Source organism: Nannospalax galili, unplaced genomic scaffold (assembly GCF_000622305.1).
Source record: "Nannospalax galili isolate Female #2095 unplaced genomic scaffold, S.galili_v1.0 scaffold666, whole genome shotgun sequence".
NCBI classification, from domain to species: Eukaryota; Metazoa; Chordata; class Mammalia; order Rodentia; family Spalacidae; genus Nannospalax; species Nannospalax galili.
This window is the reverse complement of record NW_008356473.1, coordinates 3,532,284-3,555,165: the sequence shown is the minus strand read 5'-3', so window position 1 is coordinate 3,555,165 and position 22,882 is coordinate 3,532,284. Positions and strand designations below refer to the sequence as shown.

The following is a 22,882-nucleotide window of genomic DNA, read 5'->3' as shown; positions in this document are numbered from 1 at the left end:
CAGAATACATCAGCTATATGTGGTGGTACACACCTTTAATCCCAGCACTCTGGAGGCAGTGGGGCAAGCAGATCTCTGTGAGACTGAGGCCAGTCTGCTCTACATAATGAGATCCAACAGGGCTAGTTGGGCCTACCAGGGGACCACTATCTCAAAACAACAACAACCACAAGATTACATAGCATTTGTGTATTAAAACACTTCATATTTTGATATGTACTCTGTGAAATGCACACTTTTTACTTATTTGTTTATTAATTGATTGATGTCTTTGTATGTGTGTGGTATGTGTGTTTGGGCATGCTTGCTCCATAAGCAGAAATATTTTAACACTTGCAATTTAACACTTGCAATTTAGCCAGAAAAAAATGAAAGAATCAAGGAAGGTGTGGTTTTTTTTTTTTTTTTTCACTTTACAAGTCAATCTTATTTAAATCAGGACTGTCCAACAAAAATAGGTAGCCAATCATGATCTGAATCCTGGTGTATGAATTAAACAACGTTACATTAAAAGCCATGAGATAGCTGTTTTGTAATAAATAAGGCAGTGGCTATTACTCATTAGGTGCCTTTTTAAGATAAGCTATTAGGTCCGCCCTCTCTCCCTTCTTCTTAATCCCAGTGAAGATCATTTTTGTTCCAGGGATGTACTTTTTGGGATTCTCCAGGTACTCCATCAGTGTGTCCTCTCCCCAGGTGATGCCTTTGTTCTTGTTGGCATCTGTGTAAGAGAATCCAGGCGCCTGACCTGTCTTCCTCCCAAACAGACCATGGAGATTTGGTCCAGTTTTGTGCTTGCCTCCCTTTTCCACGGTATGACACTGGGCACACTTCTGAACAAAAATCTTCTTGCCTTTCTCAACATCACCCATTTTTAATTCGCTCTCCGCTCGGCAACACTACGATCACCACCGGCTGAAGCCAGACGTCCCCCTCTCTAAGGAAGGTGTGGTTTTTAAAGACATTAATGCCATTACAAAGAATCCAAGTTGGATCACTCACCAGAACTAGATGGTAAGACCCTATTTCTTTTTGTTTGTTTGTTTTTTTGTTTTTTTGGGTTTTTTTGTTGTTGTTGAGACAGGGTTTTCCTGTAGCTCCAGCTGTCCTGGAACTCACTATGTAGACCAGGCTGCCTTGAACTCACAGAGATCCACCTGCCCCTGGTTCCGAAGCACTGGGATTACAGGTGTGCGCCACCATGCCCGGCAAGACCTTATTTCTAAAGACACCACACACTTTGGACACAAAACACACAGCTAAATCAAGTTAACTAAGCTGAAAGTTTCCTCCATGCTGCTGAAAGGTGCTATGTAAGCTATTAGAGGAGGGAGAATTTCAGCAGTCTTACCCCGTTGAGGACCTTGTGTACTGTGATACCTACCTGCCAGGCAAGATGTGTCCACTAGCAAAATAGTGGCATGATTGTGAGGGGAGCAACCAACTTTCAGATTGGATCTGGGGTCCTCTCTACAGGAAGGACTATATATTGAGTACTATAAACTTGGTCAAAACTCTATGGCTAAGGAGGTCACAGGCCCTAGATGAGGACTTTACTACAGATATGCCAAATAGACATGCAGCCAAACTGCCTTCTAAATATTTATGTTTATACTCTGAGACTTGTGCTGTGCTCAGCCTTGGCCAGAGAAGCCACTGTTTGTTGTGGTTGATAGTTATAGAGACCCATAGCTGGTCAAAGTGTTGGGAATAAGTGACTATTGAGTACTCAGCCTTAAATGGGACATCTACATCACCCGCTCCAAGACACAGAGAAGATCATGGAAAAGTGGGGAGGAAAGATGAGAAGAGTTGGAGGATGGAAGGCATAATTTGAAACACGGACCCCTGGATATGACATGCCATTGCAGGCATGAACTTATAGCACAAGAAAGACATGAAAGTAGAAGGGAAGAAGGGGGTCAGCAGGAAGGGAATAAGAAAAGGTAATGGGGAGAAGAGGAGGAGGAGGAGGAGGAATACGAGGAGGGGGAGGAGGAGGAAGAAGAGGAGGAGGAAGGGGAAGAAAAAGAGGAGGAGGGAGAAGAGGAGGAGGAGAAGGAAGAGGAGGAAGAAGAGGAGGAGGAGGAGGGAGGAGGAGGAATAGGAGGAGGGGGAGGAGGAGGAGGAAGAGGAGGAAGAAGAGGAGAAGGAGGAGGGGGAGGAGGAGGAGGAGGAAGAGGAGGAAGAAGAAGAGAAGGAGGAGGAGAAGGAAGAGCCAAGTACTGTTCATAGGAATAGTAGCAAAGATGCCTTGAGGGCATCTCTGAAATTGGCCAGCCCCTGTCCTTTGCAGGCTTAAGGGTCTAAAAGAATAAACTCTTAAAGACCTTACTTTGAGAAGAGAGCTCCAGGGTGCCCTGTTCATATGAGTTCACCTAGAAACTTGTCTCCTTAAGATATAATTCACCATGTTCAGCCGCCAGGCATTCAGTCTGCTGTGAGTCAAGGGCACCTAGGCTCCAGGCCTTTGAGGACCAAGGGCAGAATGTTAGGTTTGAGTATAAAGTGTCTCCAAAGATCAGAAGAGGTAATTGGATCATGGGAGGGCTGACTTCAATGGATTAACCCACTCATGAGTTCATAACTGAGTAAGGTATTTGGTGTTGAGGCCTAGTTAGAGGAAGTAGGTCAGTAGGAACATGGCTTCAAAGGGTATATCTTGTTCTCTGAACCTTCCTTTTCCCTCCCAATCTCTTTCTCCCTCCCTCCTTCCTTCTCTCTTCTATTCTCCCTCTGTCTCCTCTTCAGTCCCTATGAAGTAAGAAGCTTTGTTCCACCACATATTACACACTATGTTCTATCTCATCACCATCTAAAGACAAAGGAGCCAGCTGACCATGACTGAAACCTCCTTGAATTAGTTACTTTTCTTCTCCCTGTGTCCAAATACCTGACAAAAAGCAACTACAGTGAGAAGAGGCTTATTTGGACTCAGGTTTGAGAGGATACAGTTCATCATGGCAGGGAAGGCATGGACATGGTGGCTTCATGGAGGCAGACACATGCAACAGCACACAGTGTACCAAGAAGCAGAGAAAGGAGATTGCCAGTGCTCAACTGACTTCCTATTTCCCTCTGTTTATTCAGGTGGGGACCACAGTATGTGGGATGGTGCTGCCCATATTCAGGATAGATCTTCCCTCTTCAGGTAACCCTCTCTGGAAAAGCCCTTATAGATATACCCAATAATATAGACATACCCAATAGCCTCATTAATGTCCTAGATATTTTTTAGTCCAATCAAGATAATAATAAAGATTGGTTATCACTGGGCTACAGAGGTGACTCAGAGCACAGGCTGCACTTGCAGAGGAACTGGGTTTAATCAAGATAATAATAAAGATTGGTTATCACTGGGCTACAGAGGTGACTCAGTGGTTAAGAGCACAGGCTGCACTTGCAGAGGAACTGGGTTCAATTCCCAGCACCCACATGGTGGCTAACAACAATCTGTAACTTCAGTTCCAGGGGAGCCAATGCCCACTTCTGACCTCCACAGGCATTTCACAACATGGGTGCATTTACATACATGCAAGCAATACACTCATACACATAAAAATAATAATAAATACTTTTAAAAATGAATAAAATATTTAAAAATTAGTTATCACATTCTGAAACAGTGAGCCAAAATGTCTTTCTTTCCTTAAGTTGCTTATTTCAGGAATTTTGCCACAATGACAGAAAGCTTTCTGACACAAGCCTCTGATGGGATGGGGAAGGCCTGATGCAGATCATACAGAAAGATATCCAGAAGCCCTAGAAGACCATAGAAGGTTGGGTGCTATGACTCCATAGGAAATGGGCTGAATCCAAAGGCAGGTCATGCAGAACTGGATTGGCAAAGGAAAGACTCATGGGGCAGTGAACATGGAGTTATCCATGGCATCGATACTGTTCCATAATTTAATTGAGACAGAACAACTCTTTTAAAGTATGCAACATCTCACAAGGGATGTTCTTTATTTTGGAGTGGGGGGGTAGCACATTACATGGAATTTGGCCAAATGCTGGTTTCTTATCTCCAAGGATTGATTTTAATGGCCTTCCAGAAAGATTTTCACACTACCCTTCCTTGACAAAAATATGTGAGGGCTCCCAGCAGAGAAAGAAACAGAAGCCTTCCTCTGTTTGAAGGTTACTTGACCAGGAGAAAGAAACTGGTCCTGTGTCTTTTTTTTATGGTTGTGAAAGCCCAAGGCAGAAGACTCTAGGAAACCTAGAAGGTGAAAATCAGGCCCAGCCACCAATTGGATAAGGGAGGGACTATTTCAACTTGGTATGTCAGTTTGAGTCACACTTATTCATGTCTTTCCATGTTTACCTGGTTTGATACGGAAGGATGAACATGAACTCTACAAATAGATCAGCACTGGGATAGAGCTCAGTGAGAGAGTATTTACCTAGCATGCATGAGGTTCTGGGTTCCATCCCAGCACTATGATAAACTAAAAGTTAGATCAGGCCAGGCTCACATCTTGCCTCTACCACTGTGCCATCCAACACACCTTTACACACCATTTCTCATCTCAGAATCTCAGGTCATCTATTCATAACCATCTGGGATTGGTTATACCTGCCTGATGCATCGTTGAAGATGAATGGAAAAGTACTGGCGAATCCTGAGAAATGAAAGGTGCTTGCTAAATGATACTGATGTATATTCACACTTTCTCAGTCTGGTTCATAAGAGCCAACTGGTGTTTAAGAATCTGGCCAAAGGGTAGTCAAAGCCTTAGTATTCTGAAATTGGACAATATGTCAGGGCTCTTTTTTTCCTGGAAGTCTGATTTAAAAACCACTGTTTTTGTTATTATTTTCTTTTTCTCCCTTATAGGCTAAAACAGTCTTGTGAGGTAATATCATTCCTAATTTTCTTTCTTTTTTGCTTTCTTTTCTAAGACAGTATCTCACTAAATTGCTCCAGCTGATCTAGAACTCATGATCCTCTTACCTCAGCCTCCCAAGTGCTGGACATTCTCCTTTTCCAGAACAGAATAAATGAGATTTATATTAAATGACTCATCCAAAGTCAATAAGTCACAAACATCCAGCCCCCACCATAAACCTGTACACCTGAGGCAATGTTTGTTCTACGGCAGCAGCAAACTTCACATAGCTTCTGTCTTGGTTACTGGTGTGCCTGTTCCTTTTCCAGCCACTTCAGTGGGGATGTGATCTTCCGTTGCCCCTGGACAACGTGGTTTTCCTTTCACACCGGAAATCCAGGGCTCTCTGCCTACCACAGACAGGTCCACAGAGTCTGGCTCTCTCCTCAAGGTTTCTGATGTTCATTTCCTTGTGTATCCACGGTCATACTTCTGGGCATTCCTCTGTGTAGCATTCTTATGTTAAGTGATTTCAAGGATCCCAGAAACTTACCATCTCTCAACATCCAGTGGAGAGAGCTAGAGGTCAGAGCCCTTATTTCACAACTGAGAAAAGTTGACTTAGCCAAGGATGCCTGAGGAATTGGAGGCAGTAGTAACGAGCTCTCCTTTCACCATGGTGTAGGCTACCCCAACCACTGGCAAAGGGCTGAGTAGCAGCTGCAGCCTCTCTCCTGAAGGAAGAGAAAATGTCAAGAGGTATCAGGACTCTAGCTGCAGGGCAAAAGCTTATTACCAGCTAGAGTTAAGGCCAGAAAAAAAATCCTGCCTCAGACACTAACCACCAATTATAAGCTTCACCCGTGACACTGAAACAGGGGTGCTGTCCACAATCAAAACTCTAAACCCATTCTGGATGAGGACATAGTTTGCATTCTCTGGCTATGAGACGATGCTGAAGTAGATCTGGAAAAATAAATAAATAACCCAGAGAGGTTCTCACTGCCAAATTATTCGAGCTGACATTATTACTGTCACGCCCAGTGATTAAGAAGAAAATAAAGGCTGAGTCCCACTTGTCTAATTTGATTATCAGAGAAGCTCTGTGTTGATTACTAACGTCTGCTTGCAATTGGGGGCAGAAAAGAAGGAGCCAACCAGCTGAAAGCCAGGCAATCACATACAGGGGCCTGAGGTCTGCCTAAATGAAATTTAATAATAAATGGGATGTGCTCCCAGATAAAGAGGTAAATAACAGAAAGAAGGGACATTCAGCTTATATAGACGGGGTGGGGATTCCAGCCCAGCTGGCGTGTTTGGAGAAATGGCCTGTGTTGAGAGAGGAAGACAAGCTCAGGGCAAGAGGGAAGTGAGGGAGGAAGATGAAAGAGAGCAATGAATTAGAAATGAGAATCTCCTGGATGTGGTCTTGGGAGAGGTGGTCGTAAGCACATCAGGTGGTGAACAAGAAGCTTCGGTATATAGAGGGAAAACGTGGCCAAATCAGGAGCGTCCCAGAGCCAAGAGAAGAAAGATTGCAAGACAGAAGGCCAGCACTTGCTTAAACACTACCTGTGCGTCGCAAAGGAAAGAAAGAAGTCAGCTCCGGGGTTACACTGCCCCCAACACTAAGGAAGGAACTAAAGAGCCAGGCAGTAGTAATGATACCAGGAGGTCACAGACCCACATGAAGATGCCGGGGGTGGCCATGCCATCGCTTAAGGATATTTACAATAAGTGCAGCCTGCAATCAAATAGCCCAGAGGAAGGCTTCTGAATTACTGGAGCAGTGCTGATGAGGGAAAGAGGAGAGGATGCAAAGCTACATGGCAGACCTGGCATTGTTCCTTCTTGTCTATCACATAGTGTAACAGCATAGTTCAAACTTGGGAGTAGGAGGTAGGGTAGAAAACAATTTAAAATAAGCAGACTGAGGTCACTCACTGAAGATTAAAACTGCTAGATCAAGGCAGAGGTAGGCAAACTCACACTGAAGAGTCAAAAAGATGTCAGATGTGGTGGTACGTGTCTGTAATTCTGGTAGTTAGGAAGCTTATACAGGAGGATGGAGAAGTCAAAGCCAGCCTGGGATACATAGTGAGACCCTATCTCAAAAGCACACAAAAAACCTGGGCATGGTAGTGCACACCTTTAATCCCAGCACTTGGGAGGCAGACATTAGGCAGATCTCTGTGAGATTGAGGCCAGCCTGGTCTACATAGTGAATTCCAGGTCAGCTGTGGCTACAGGGAGACTCTGTCTCAAAAAGACACACACACACAAAACACACACACAAAAGGACGGGTATAGTGGTGCACATCTTTAATCTCAGTACTCAGGAGGCAGAAGCAGGTGGATCTCTGAGATCTAGGCCAATTTGGTCTACATAGCAAGTTCCAGACCAGTCCAAACTACATAGTAAGACTGAGTCTCAAAAAAAAAAAAAAAAAAAAAAAAAAAATTCCCAGAAAAGTAATGAGACTGAGTAAGAACTTGAAGAAAGCATCAAACATATGCAAAGAAGGAAACAGTGCAGCCAAGGAGGACCAGATGAGAGACAGAAGCAGGTGCAGAGGCTGCACGACTTCCAGTAAACTTGGTCCCCAGACCTGGAGAGTGCTGACCCCATGGAAAAGACTGTCGCTGCTGAGACCATTTTGAAGGAGGCCATTAAATATTCTATTTAACTCTTCATCTTGGCTCTGTGCTCAACAATCTTAACTTGAACTTGTTTAATTCTACAGGGGAAATACTCTGTTTCATTTAGAATTTCCCCAGGGTCAGCCCCCTAAAGGATGGATTGGCCTTCCCTGGAGAGCAAGGCCTGTGGATTCCCAGGGGAGGAGAGGTAGGTGGCCACCTGAATATTCAGGTTCTGTTTCTAGACCAGGATCCTGCCGGGTTCCTAGCTGTCACCAGCCCTGGCCTCTGCCCTTGAGGAGAGCCAGTTCATAGGACAGTCAAGCAATGATAGAATGTGGAAAATGCCCGAAAGACCTGCAATTGAGCCGCTGTCTGCCTGTGAGTCCCTTAACTATACAATGGGGTAATAACAGAAATGAGTTTGTGTGTGCCAAGCTGTAAACCAGCACCAGGCGCACAGTGAGCTCTCAATACACGCTAGCCATGGCTACCTGCTAGCCCTGAGCAGTATCTGAGCACACAGTAGCATGTGTCCTTGTTCCTCTGTGTCCTCTGTCCTTTTGAATCTGGAGTTTATTTCTTAGTTCCACTTTTAACAGCTGTACTGTGTTTTCTCATTACTGATATTAAATGATTACCAGGGTAGATGCTATACTCCACACAGAAAGGAAAAACAGCTCTATTTAAAATTCAAATAATCATTATAAAGTGGGGAACAGAAAGAACTTCTAACACATTCACAGGTTATTTTAATATGTTCCAAATAAATGCTAAGAAAAGGCAGTATTATAAATAGTATTCAAAACAGCCCCCTCCTTTTTCTTGGTGAATATGTTCCAGCTCATCAATGCCCCCCCTGTTCAGGTCCCCATGCTGGATATAATTAAATTCCATTACCCAGGAAAACTTGCAGCATAGTTGGTCTGACACATTTGGTGACTTATTAACTCAATCTGAAAATATAATGAGAATAATTCTGGGCCTGGGATGAGATGGTACTGTGCCATGGCTGCCCTCAAAGATCTTATAAACCAATGGATGGCATGTGCACGGAAATGGCTCACTACAGTCCTACCAGAAGTGGATGATCACTAGGACCCAGTCAGTAACTAGAAGCAGCAATCTCTGAGCTCTTAGTGGCAAGTTTTTGTCTATGTCTCTTCTTCTGTAGTGAGAGGCAGCCCAGCACAGTGACTGTAGATTGGCTGTGTTGGCAGGTGTTGCCTATTAAATGCTCTTGTTGCATAAGCTTGTTAACCACTATGAACCTCAGTGTCCTCATCTTTAAAATAGGGATAACAGAAATAACTATTTCATAGGTTGGATGAAGATGGAGATAATGGTTATAAAACATAAATAGAAGGGCTGGGGGTATGGCTCAGTTGGTAAAGTGCCTGCTGCGTAAGCATGAGGACCCAAGTTCAGATCCCCAGAACCCACATAAAAATTGGTTAAGGTGGCACATGTCTGTAACTCTAGTGCTAGCGGTGGAGGAGTGGAGACAGGCAGATAGATCCTGAAGCTCATTGACCAGCCAGCCTAGTCAAATTGATGAGATCCAGGTACAGTGAGAGCCTCCATCCTTGAAAACAAGCTGGCTAAGAAACTCCTCCCTCTTGACTAGCTTTCATAGTGCTTCCAGAAGATGCTATGCAGACTGCTGGGGAGGAAAGATACCAGTGGTCTTACCCAGTGTTGGATTCTGCCTGCTGTAATATCAACCTGTCAGACAAGATGTGCCCACTGGTGCAATGAGGTGCATTTATTACAGGGTAATTAACACTTTCTGATTGAATTTGAGGCCTGCTCCACAGAAGGAAAATTCATACCTGGTGTTATAATTCTAGTCAAAAACCCATGGCTGGAAAGGACATAGACCCTAGGGCAGAACCTGCTATTGTTATTTTGCTAAATGGTTATGTTATCAAGTTAACGTCTAAATATTTATATTAACACCCATACACCAGGGCTGCTCTCAACTTTGGCCAGAGAAGCTTCTTTTTACAGTAGGCAGCAGTGTGCAGATACTTATAACTAGTCAAAATGCTGAGAATAAGAGACTGTTAGCACTCAGCCCTAAATGGGACATCTTTACCAATGCCACTGCCCCCCCACCCCACACCTCCCCCAAGGGGCTGTCCCAGAAGAGAAGACCAAAAAATGTAGGAACATAAAAGTTGTCAGACAAGGAAGAAGGCTCTGAAATGCTGGCTTCTGAATATGACATGGCTATCTCACCCATGAAGTCACACCAGCTGTGCTTACCTGTACAAGACCTGCACAAGATTAAGCTAGCCAAAATTCCGGCAGAGATGAGGAAGTTGTCTCCAGGCCCCACCCCTTGCTTGAGGCTCTACTGGCAACTGATAGCTGCTAGGAGAGGGAGAATCATTCTTCTCTGAGGGTATGACCAGTGGTAGTTCTCCCATGCTCTAGCGGATGGCCCCACACCCATACATATACGAGCAGCACTAATTGGACTTAATGGGTTATAAAAACTTTAAAAGAAGACATGAAGTTGGGAAGTGAAGGTGGAGGGGGAATGGGAGATATGATCATATTTCATTGTGTACAAGTACGAAATTCTCAAAGAATTAAAAAAAGATGGAGAGTGATGGAGGAAGACCCCCCAATGTTGATCTCTGGCCTCTACATGCATACATACACATGAACACACACACACATGTGCACACCCACGAACACATACGTAACTCGCCACACACATACACAAACACAAGTATCAGTACCTGCCCCATAATAAATTAGTGTTTGTCTTATTGGGCTCCCTTCCTTCCTTACCTAGCATCATGATGATCCATAGTAGTAAGTGAATGATGAAACATGTATGAAACAATGCAATACTGAATGAATCATTTCGTGAGACTGTTGTGAGAATGAAAGTGAACTTATTTGTTTAGTGTGTGTGTGTGTGTGTGTGTGTGTGAATCAAACCCAGATCTTGTATATGCTATCCAAGCACTCTACCCCTGAGCTACATGCTCAGCCTTAGAGTAATTATTCTTGATCACAGACAGAAGTTTCTTAGAGGCTACAGCATTTAAGAAAGTCCTAGAAGGCTACACCTGCTTGCCACGTGGAGAATAGGCTAGGTATTCTCGAAATGAGGTTACAACCTTGGAGAGAACCCAAGGGCTGGGGAGTATTTTGTGAGGAAAGAGGAGCTAGAGAGAGATTTGGATTTGACATTGGCTTTTAAAAGTGCCATTCTGGCCATATACACAGAAGTGGTGGAGGGGAGTGTGGAAGTTGGAGGCCACTGACGGTTCTGGTGGGAAATGATGGGGGTCTGAGTCATAGCGAACCCACTCAGAGTGAAGAGATGAAGGTGCACCGGTGTAGGTAGAAGGTCGGACAGAGGGCAAGGGGGAGTAAACCAAGTCTTCAGGGCTTGTCCTCTAGGACGTTGGCACAGGCTTTATTATAGAGACCTTTACTAAACCATGAAGAGAAAATGATGCATAAACAAAACAATTGTTCAGCTATTTCTCCTGAATCCTATAATCCTAGATTATCACAGTAGATGAGACCAGCCCCCCAAACATTCGCCATCTGCTGCATTGATTTTGCTCATCTGTGTCCTGATTCCAACGCAGCCTCTGGACCGATCTTGTTCTCAGAAAGATTGGGCTTACATTCTGTTAAAATTTACCTGCCCATAACCTTTGGCTTCTAGAAACATAGATCAAGCTTGGACTCTTCTCTGCATGGTTGTTGTTTTAGACATAGTCACTCAAGTGGATAACCGGGACTGCTACCTTCACTTTTCTAAATTGTCCGTAAAAACAACATGAAGCGCCGTGTTGAATACTTTGTTGAAATCAACACACTCGGTGTCTGCCTTTCTCTGTTATTATTCTATTCAACCTGAATTCCTAAAAGCTGTGGTAAAGGCCTATTTATAAAACCAGGCATGAATGACCATACATTTTTAGATACATGCTCAGAAATTATTTGTTTAATCATCTTTGCTGGAATGTTTTCCAAAATCGCCAAGTTCAAGTTTAGAGGAATTGTAATGGAAAAGCTCCTCAGTGAGCATCACAGATCCACCATCTCTATGAGGAAAAACTTTTGCGTTCTGTGTGTGTCTGCTCACATGAACATGTGTACGAGAGGACAAATGCACATGGGTGTATATGCACATAGAAGCCAGAAGTCAGCCTCAGGTATTGTTCCTCACGGACTGTCCACCTTGTTGGTTTTGTTTGGTTTTGGTTTTGGTTTTGTTTGAAACAGGGTCTCTCACTAGGAACTTGAGCTCATTGGTTAAGCTAGGCTGACAGCCAGCACCGGGATCCTCCAGTCTCTGTCTTCCCATTGCTAGGACTATAGGCACATACCCTGCCTGGCATTTCACGCAGATTGAAGTCAGTTCCTCATGCTTGCATGGCAAGCACTTTACCAACTGAGCTGTCCTCTCCCCGGCTCGCTTTTGCATTCTCGATCACACCCAGTCAGTAGACTTGTGCATATGCTGGTCTTTCCATAAATTCGTGTGGCTGGTTCTGTTTCATAGTTCGGTTTCAGCTCAATTATCTCCACCCCAAGTATGACTTCTGGGGCTATCCGATCTTGGCTCTAGCCATCCACACTCATTCTCCATAACTCTATTTGCATAGCATTTAGAGATGACCTGAGACAACCGTACTCATTTGTTTCCCGTAAATAGAAGCATCCCCAAAGCTGGTATTGCCTTGTTCGGTCCTGGAGTACCAGCACCAGCCATTTCCTGTGACTCAGAGCCTATGCTGAAGAAGGACATGCTGAGTCAGTGTAAGAATGGTCCCTGGCTTAGACTTCTCATGGCTCAGCCTCCAATCCTTTTGGCTTTCACAAACCCCAGGATGCTGCTGCTATTTTTGCCTGAGGCTCCTGTCATATCTACTTTGCCAAGCAATGTTTCCTAGCTGGTCAGAATTAAGTCCAGAACAGAAGTTCCCCCAAGTTTCTTCTGCTTCTGGCTGAAAGATGAAATTATCAGCCAAGTTGAACGAGGCTGAAGGAAGTGTGCAGCAGTTACTGACCCACACTGGTCATCAAATGGGCAGGCTACATCCCCCAAAGGTCTCAACATTTTATGTGCCCCCCAAATTTGTGAAAGGACCGGATCTGCCTTGCCATTGTCAGACCACATTCATACTGCTCAACCGGCCTCCTCCCTGATGCTAGTTTGTGATTCTTGACTTTAGTGCATGGCATTAGACACAGACAGTGATACCTTTAACTCGGGAGTTATGCTTAAGGAGTAGCATTTATTGTATGGGTGAGCCATTCAAACTATGCAAAATAAGACGTGAATGACTAAAATACAGCCAGGAGATAGACTCCAAAAGCACAAAGGTAGTAGCTAACGATTGTTATTGTCTGCTGTCCCACTCCATTCCTCTGAGGCCACACAGCCTTGCATCTGTCCTTATTTCTATAGAGCTGAGTCACACTCCATTGATCAGCTGGTTTCCATTCTTACCCATGATTCCTCTGCTCACTCCATCTTTGACTTACATGGGTTATGGCTTTCCTTTTGTCTTGTTGCAAATTTTATTTCAAGCCTATACAAGCTTTCAGCTAAGGCACCCACCAATGACTGACTACAGTAGCTGGTTCAGTTGCTTACTCAGTAGAAACAACTATCAGAAAGTTCATTAGCCGGTGAATGCAGGGACTTACGTTTGTTTTAACCAGTTGTGATGGTTAGTGTTAATTGTCAACTTGACAAATCTAGACTCAGTCAAGAGATGGGTTTCTGGGCATGTTTCTGGGAATATTTTGATTCTGTTAATTGAGATGGGCAGACCTGCTCACTGTAGATGACACCAACACAGATAGAAGGGCTGGGGGTATGCTCAGTTAGTAAAGTACCTGCTGTGTGAGCATGAGGACCTGAGTTTAGATTCCCAGAACCCACATAAAAAAATGGGTAAGGAGGTGCATATTAATAACTCTACAGCATCATTCTCTGATTCCTGATTGTGCATATGATATAACCATCTGTTTGAAATTCCTGTCACCTTGACCTCCAATAATGTACAATACCCTTGAACTGTGAGCCAAAATAATTCTTTGTCAATGTATTTTTATCACAGTAACAGGGAAATAAACTGAGAAACCAAATATAGGTGGAGAGGTTGTTACATGGCTCACAGGATGCTCCTCAAAGGTGATGTGTTGGTTGGACTTCCCGAGGTAGAATATAGTAAACAGAGAGCTCAGAAAACATCCTAATTCACATAGCATGATACCCTTTGCTAAAGTCATGATTGTGCTTGGTCCTGCTTTGACTCTGTGGATTGGAACCTGGATCAAAGCTTTGTACAATCTTGATCTGAACGTTTGTCCCTGAGGAGGAAGTGGCTTCATCTCTGTGACAGTCACCAGCACTCTCTGTGCTTGTTTTTCTACCGCTTCTAGCATCACCAAGTGCACCGTCACATCCTCACATCCAGGCACTGACACCTATTGTATTAGATGTCAAGGATCTCAACCATGAATGGTATCACCCCCACAGGAGGTGTCTGGAAGTGTATGGGAATGATTTGGGGTTGTCCCACTGACTGGGGCAACTATTGCCTTTGATGGGCAGGGGGCAAAGATCCTTAACCTTCTATAGTATGTAGCAAGTCCCTCTCAACAAAAACCTGTCTTGTCTAAAAATACCAATAGTGTCCACATTGACAAGCATACGTAGTTGGAAAACAACCTAGATATTTTTGCTTATGCTCAGTGTCTTTGTCACCAACTACTATATGAGTCTTGAAATACAGAAACAGATTATCTACAGCATTATCCTTGTTGTAAATGTTCATGGCCTAAAGCAGAAAAGAATTATAAATGAATAATTAGTGGTTAACAGGGCTTGCTGTTCCTTCAGAGAACCAGAATTTGGTTCCCAGCACCCATGATGGGAAGCTCACATCCATCTGTAACTCCAGCTCCAGGGGATTCAACACCCTCCTTTGACTTCTGTGGGCATTGCACATACATAGGCATACTCACACATGGACACACACCATACACATAAATAAAAATAAAATAAATCTTTATATTCCAAATGATATGAAGAACATTAATTCTATATTTTTAAGGTAGACATAGAACATAGGGCTGGAGAGATGGCTCAGCAGTTAAGAGCACTGGCTGCTCTTAAAAAGGATCCCGATTTGGTTCCCAGCACCCACATGGCAGCTAAGAACCATCCATAACTCCAGTTCCAGGGGATCCAACACCCTCTTTTGGCCTCCATGGGCATTGTATGATATGGGTGCACTTACATACATGCAGACAATACATCATACACATAAAAAAAATAAAAATAAAAAAGAATAACATAATCACAATGCACTACTTGACTCATCAGTAAAAGATGAAATCAGAATAATTCCTAATGTCAATGTAACACAAAACATGTAATAGAACTATTTTGAGACTATAGAGGGAATAGGAAGTGGGGTAGCCTTTTTGTAAAATTGGATTTTCATTCCCTATTGAAGGAGATCAATAAATAATTCCAGTAAATCGTAGTATATAACTGTATATCTATTACTTAGGTATATTGGGTAAAATTTTGAAAAATATAACCGGAGTTGGACTGGCTGTCTCAAGGTAACAGGGGGTATGGTAGAAGTTGGACCTTTTTTGGTAGTGCACTTTTGCTATTTAAATATTTGATCTATATACACATATTATCCTTCAATATAAAATTTAACTTTGGGGCTGGGTTAAGACCACTGGCTGCTCTTGCAGAAGACCCGGGTTTGATTCCCAGCACCCACCTGGTGAATAACAACTGTCCATAACTCCAGTTCCAAGGGAATCTGAGGCTCTCTTCTGACTTCCTTGGGCATTGCACAGCACCGGTGCACTTACATACACACAAGCAATACACTCATACACATAAATAATAGTAAATAAAATATTTTTTAATTAATTTAAAGCTAATACAGGATGACGAAGGTTGTCTTGGAGGAATGTGCAAGATACTATGTGTTTATTCTTAATGTTCGAATATCTCTAATAAGTAAAGCTGTGAAAGATTTTACTAGGATAAGCAGAAAATGCTTGTAGAAATATACCAGCCATCCCAAGATAGGAATGAGCCATGCTCTAAAGCTTATTTATGTTTTTAGCACCTCTGTTGGAAAAAAAAAAAAAAAAAACACCCCTATCAGAGCTGGAGAATGGCTCAGGGCTGCTCTTGCAAAAGACACAGGTTTGAATCCCAGCACCCACATGGCAGCTAACAACTGTCCATAACTCTAGTTCCAGGGAATCCTACGCCCTCTTGTGTTCTCCACAGGTACTTCATGACACAGATACACTTACATACATGTAGGCATAACACTCAGACACATTAAAAAAAAAAAACCCTGCCCCTATCAACCTAACTGAGGCAGAATCTCTAAGAATCCCAGAATTGGCTGCCACTCAGTGGAGAGAAAATAAAACAGGTCCAAAGGGTCAGGAAACAGGAGAAACTCAGGGAAGAGGAGATGAGAGGAAAATAATGAGGGAAAAACAGCCCACGAGACGACATACAAGGATCCAAGTATTAGAAAGCCCCTGTTAACTTTGGTATGTGTCCATTTTCTTATTTCATCTGGTGATGCATCTGCCTCCTCCTCCTCTGACTGCACGTTCCTGACAGGCAGGGCCACGATTCCATCCCAGCTGACTATCCAGCACCCAACTGTGCCCTTGCCCATACAGAGCAGAGTTGTTGCATGTTTGTGTCTAACAGATACTGTTTTATAGATTTTCTATGTGAGAATGCAGTTGTTTTAGCAGACACTTGGCAAGGAAGGTATTGTTATCACCACTGAGCAGAGGAAGAGACTAAAGCATTTAGAGACTCAGGAACTGAATGGATTGCAATGAATGCCTCTGGAATCTTAGCTCTTAATCCAATATGGCTCCCATTCTTGTGACAGTTTCTCTGATTTGTAATAACCCAGCAATTTCCATCCTTCTATCTTTCTCTTTCTTTTCTTCTTTCTTTCTTTCTTTCTTTCTCTCATAATTCTAAAAATGCAATGGCGGGGAAAAGAAAAAGTGAGCTAATATATTGAGTTATTGTTTGGTGCATCAATCATTTGGTTTGTGCTATTTAATTGAAAACTCATTATAACTATTTGAAGCAGATGCTACTTATCTCCACTTCACTGGAGAAGAAATTGAAGGTCAGAAAAATGAATAGATTTTCCCAGGATCCTACAGATGGTTAGTCAAAGAAACAAAATTTGAGATCGTGCTTTCCAAGATCGCCAACCTCCAATATGGCTCCCAAAGATGCTCCATTTTGGAATAATTTGTTACATAGCAATTGTATCTCATTCTCCTCTCTGATGAGGGTCTGAGAACCAGGTATTTACAACAAGGTGGCTTCTTCAGTTCCCTGGGAAAGCCATCTGCTCTACCTGAGTCCAAAGCTAATCCCTGAAGTCAATGACCCTCAAAGAGAAGTCACACATCTACAATAACTTCATATTTGAGGTTAGACTAGAGCTGGCATCAGACAGCCAACACAAAAAAAGTAAGAAGACGTTTTCTATCTTTGCATCTTGAACTGGGGGAATGAGTTTGGTAGCTTACACATTTGTGACTTTGCCACTTCAAGGGAATCACAGAGAACGGAGCATCTTGTATTTTGGGAAAACTCAGGGTATGAATTTTCAAGGGAAATGAGTGTAACACATTTAATCAAGCTTACATGGCCACAGGGAGACAAGAACACATTCCCAAGCCTGCTGCATTCCTGTTTTCAGCAATTCACAGTCCTAGGGACTGCAGAGTAGATCTACCAGTGCTTAAACAAAGGTTGCTTGTCTCTGAACACAAAGGGGATCAGGCTACCACCAGGTAAGCTTGGCAGAAGAGGCAGTGGGTGGTTCTATAATCTTTAAATTGTACAAATGATTAAATGAGAAAACCTAAAGTGCTAAGAGAAACAATAAATACAAACATTGCCTAACAAAGGGGACAATTCCCCCACCTTGCCCCTCTCTCCTAGAGTTTTGAGAAGCTACTGGGACAGTGCTAGAAACAGCGATCTCTCAAAATTCTGGGATTCACCCATGAGACTCCCTAAAGCAGAAGTGTGATATTCAAGGACTCTGTTGCAGGTCTGACTGTTTCATTCATCAGATAGGCCTAAAAATAATTCCTGCATCCCATGAATGATAACTATGATGTGACAGTACCCAGAAAATGCCACGCTGGATGTGGTGGTGTACACTTGTAATGATAGCACTCCTAGAGGATGAGGCAGGAAGACTGCAAGTTCAAGGCTAGCCTGGGCTATATAGCAAGTAGTCTGAACTTCACAGTGAGACCCTGTCCCCCAAACAAAAACAAAGAAATAAAACAAGTATACACAGAGGGTAGGAAACACTCTACCCAACCTATTTCTGAGAGTGAACCATCCAAATAAGAGCCCACACAGCCAGACCTTCCGGGATTTGGGAAAGTATGTTCTCAGAGACATGCTAGGTTTGAAGTCTCGAGCTGGTTTTAAAGTTTCATTTGCTGGAACAAGCACAAAATTGGGTATCAGAAGGCTGAGTTACAATCCCAGGTCTGCCACCTACTGGCTGTGTGACCTGAGAAAGACATCTCGCCTCTCTGAGGCTTATGGCTTTTGTCAGAATTTAATGAGCTAGTATTTGTAACTGGGGAAGAGTAGCACCCAAAGACAGCACGGTCCTGTCAGAACCACCTGAGCAGGGTTTGAGGTGGAATCTGGCCGGGTGGGTCTTGCACTCTGGCTTTCTGAGAAAGCAGAACATGGCTGTTTGCCATGTTACACCTCATCTCCTGGCAGAAGCCATCCCTTAAAAAAAAAAAAACAAAAAACCTTCAAACCCTGTGGGATAGTCTGTGGGACCTCCCCTGCTCAGGTGAGAGTGTCCTCTGTGGAAGTCTGTGGCAGGACAGGCCAACCATGCCGCCCTGAGGCTGGGTAATCACAAATGTTGGTGCTTCTTGGTTCCAATGGCCTACTGTTGAAGATTCTTTCTCTTTTTGCCTGTGACTCAGAGGGTCTCCGAGTATCGGTGGACAGACCACCCCAGTACTTAGGATGCTTCCTCTGAGCATTGTACAGGCAGCTAGGGCAATCTCTGAACTAATGAAGCTGTGGATTTCTGCATCTTGGACCAGGTAACAGTGTCAGGTAACAGCACAATAAGCATTTCCCAACTCATAGAAATAAATGTATTTAGCCTAGTGGCTGGAAAGTTTTCAACTGTAAATTTTTTCCTGTATCTGTGATGCCTTTTAGGACTTGCTAGAATCTGGTATTGAATTATGTCTTGGGTACCCAGCTGTCTTAAACTTTGCATATCAATATTTTATGGAGTTCCACAAATAGTCCAATTCAAGACATACATAGTGTCAACTCCACTTTCTCTCCTGTTCTTCTTTGTCTTTCTCTAGTTCAGGATACACACTAGCTGTGACACGAAGACACCACCTTACAGGTTTTCTTTCTCAAAGGAGGAATATAATGCAGTTGCCTGTATTGCCTTCTAAGCCTCTCTCCTCCGCTGTGCAATAGAACCCTTCCCACCCCATCTCCATCTCTTCTCACCTGCCTTTCCACACAAGCCTCCCCTTTTACGCCTTCTTTTCTCCCCTTTGTGTATGTGGGGGCACATGTGTGCTATGACACATGTGTGGTCAGAGGACAAGCTCAGGTGTTTTGAAGCAGGGTCTCTCTTGTTTGCCGCTGCATATGCCAGGCCAGCTGGCCTGCAGGTTTCCAGGAGTCTCTTGTCTTGACTTCCCACCTTACTGTAGGGCCACTGGAATGACAGATGAGTGCTACTATGCCAGGCTTTTATGTGCATTCCAGGGATTTGAACTCAGGTCCTCACATGTATGTGACAAGTTTTCTACCCCCTGAGCCATCTCCCCAGGGCTTAAGGGCTTCATTACAGGAAAACTCATAAAAAACTGTGGAGGTTCACCAGCATCACTTCCTTCCCTTCCTCTCTTGAAGTCACTGTCACCAGGTTTTAGTCCCACCATTCCTTGAGAAGGACTCTTGTGAGGGCCCCTGTGACCTTCACATTATAATCCAGTAGCCAGTTTTCAGTTTTCCAACTGCTCACTCTGTCAGCTCACTGAACTCCCACTTTCTAGAAGCACTTTCTTCACCTGACTTCCAGGACATGATCCTAGTGATTCCCTCCCTGCCTCACTTAGTTCTGTGTCCTTTACTGACTTCCCCTAGTATCTTAGAGTTCAGGGTGTTTTGTGTCTATTTTTACTCCCTGAAGGACGATAAAGACTTTGGTCTATATAATATGTACTCTGACAATCATCAATGGATAATCCCAACCTGGATGTCTTAATGACATTTTAGCTTTAACAGATCCAAAACCCAACTCCTGATTTCCCTGTTCTCAACCTCCCAGCCACATTTTTGACCATTTTGGAAACAGAGATTCCATTCTTCTAGGCATTCCCACATGGGCTCACACCCTTAGTTTTACTTTTCTGTTAACATTCTGTCCATCAGCAGATCCTGTGAGTTCTAGCTTCCCAGTGTTTTTGCTATTTGACTACCTTTTACCATATTCGCTGCATCCATCTGCTTAGAGCCACTATCCCTGCCAACCTGGGGGGATTCAAGAAGCAAGTTCCTGTCTGAGCTTTCTGTGGCCCATGGATCCTTTGCATTCATTGTGATCCTGTAAAGATGGAGCCATGTCCTATTCTTCCTTGGCCCGGTACATTCCTGCATGGCTTGCTGAATCATGTCCTCTGAGTAAACCCTAGAAGAGAGCCATTCCCAAACCACCTTATCAGAAAATACTGATTGATACCCATCAGCCCCCTGCACTGCTTTGTTCTTACTCGACCTTATTTTTCTTCATACATATTTACTTTTCCAAATACATTTATATATTGTTTCTCTACAAAAGCCAACACTTTACTGTTTACATTGACTAGTTATATCACTAGCACCGAGAATAGGGTCTAACTCAGAGTACATATTTGTTGAATGGGTGAATGACCCAATAGAAATGCCAGAACAGAAGTATGAAAACAGAACAGGGTGTGACTGTCTGACTGGAGAGGAGGTAATAGAAACAGCCTCCTTAGAGAAGATATGATACGCTTGAGAACTATTGTCTAATGACAAAGTAAAATATGAACTCACTTATAATTCAAATATCTATTCACAGGCAGTCTTTTCTTTGGTAAAGAAGTCAAGTGTGGGGGCTGGGGATGAAGCACTGTTGGGAGAGTGCTTGCCTAGCATATAGAAAGCCCTGTGTTTGATTCCCAGCACTTCATAAAACTAGGTGTGGTGGTACATGCCTATAATCCCAGCACTATGGAGGTGAAGGAAGGAGGATCAGGAGTTTGAAGTCATCCTTGGCTACATCTTGAGTTTGAGGCCAGCCTAGGCTACATGAGACCCTATCTAAAAAAGGAAAGAGGAAAAAAAAATCTAATGTGACTGACATCCAAACTCCTTTCACATAGAAGATCCTGCTTTTGGGTCCCCTTTCCAGTGTCTAGTAGAAATGGATGCTTATGACTGTCAGCACAGGGCATTCTTCATGTCCGTGGTTCAGCCCACACAGAGGATGAGCAGTAAAGAAAATTCACTCAGAAACTTTAACAGATCTTGTTTGGCCAAACCAGACACAGAGGTTTCGTGTTTCTGGAGGTGGTTTGTTCTGTGGTTGTAACTGTGCTTTGAGAGTTTGGCCAAACCAGACACAGAGGTTTCGTGTTTCTGGAGGTGGTTTGTTCTATTAGAAGGGTTGTAACTGTGCTTTGAGGAAGGACTCACACTCACTGGCAGAGGGGCCCCTGCCTCAGCTCTGTGGAGACAAGGTTAATGTCAGCAGCTGCCACTAGAGGGATATTCATGGCCAGGATTAAAGAGACAGAAGCTTCACATGAACAGCCTTTCCAATTTTGGGGGGTGGGGTGGACAGACTGCCCTTAGTCTGCCCCGAGAGCGCAGTGCATACATGGCATGGCTACCAGTCCCCCTACCCTGGCTTTGCTGTCTCGCTGAAAATCCACGTTGCATTTCCTCCCCCTAGTACCATGGAAGGATGCCCCTTAGAAGTACCAACTGCCATGAGCCTTGGTTTAAAGGTGGAGAGATGGAGAAATGGTTTCCTTCATTCAATAAACATGCCTATATTTAGCAGTAGCATTTGCAATGACACCAAATAAATCTTCCTTCTTTCATGCTATAAATATTCAAATATTTATGGTTTATCTGGGAATCACTTTTTTGTACAAGAGCTGAGCACTCAGAATCTGAATCTTAAAAGAATCTTTGGAGTAAAGAATTGATAACTAATAGATAGATAGATAGATAGATAGATAGATAGATAGATGATGGATGGATGATTGATAGCTAGATAGCTAGATAGATGATAGATAGATAGATACATAGATACATAGATAGATACATAGATACATAGATAAATGGATAGATGATAGATAGAAAGTACAGACATAGATACACACACACACACACACACAGACTCATGCATTAGGACTTCAATAACTGGTTCTCAGACTCACATGGAATGAGTTCAAGTTCTGGACCAGAGCTACACATGTGATCCTTTGTACACTTTTGATTAAGGTTCACAATTTTACCTATTTTCAACTATACAATTTACTGGTCTCCAGTAGATTAACAATGTCTTCCCACCTTTATAGCTACCAAATTCCAGCATAGAAAATACAATATTTCTTTCCAGCTCCCAAAAGAAGCCTGTTCTCATTGACGGATCATCTCTCATTCCACACATGCCCACATTCTCCTTAAGCCCCTGGCAGCCAACAATAATGTGCTTTCTGTACCTCTGGTTTAGCCTTTCATGCACATATGAAAGATAAATGACACTGCATGTTAGGTGGCTTCCTATGTCTGGCCCTTCCACTTAATATGTTTTCAAGAAATCAGTCATATTCTAATACATATCAGATACATATTTTCATTCCCTTTTGTGGTTAGATAATATTCCATCACATGGATATATTCCTTTCTAAAATTTGTTTATTTGTTCATTGGTTAAAAGTTGTGTTCATTTCTTGACTATTTCAATAATTCTGTCATGACCATTTTTGTACAAGTCTGTTCTTCAACACCTTTTCTTGGTTCTCTTGAGTATAGAGGGGATAGAGGTGTAGTCAACACTGAGTGGGTATTCTTTGCAGTAGAGCACAAGGAGCACAAAGAAAATAAAACAAGGTTCTTCCTTCCCCCAGGTAAACACCCTCCTTGCTTCTTGCCTGCTATTCATTTCTACAACAAATACCTAACACTGGGAGTGCATCTGTGAACAGAGTCGATCAAAGTCTAAGCTCTTGTGGACCTGGTATAATTTACTTTTCTTGTGACTATGAGA

General features: G+C 43.1%; 1 pseudogene across 1 annotated transcript; it reads right to left on the bottom strand.

Moving 5' to 3' along the window:
• Nucleotides 1-415: 415 nt before the first annotated feature.
• LOC103751261 lies at nucleotides 416-934 on the bottom strand (annotated as a pseudogene). Its single transcript, XR_608016.1, has one exon. The product of XR_608016.1 is annotated as a cytochrome c, somatic pseudogene (transcript).
• Nucleotides 935-22,882: the final 21,948 nt, after the last annotated feature.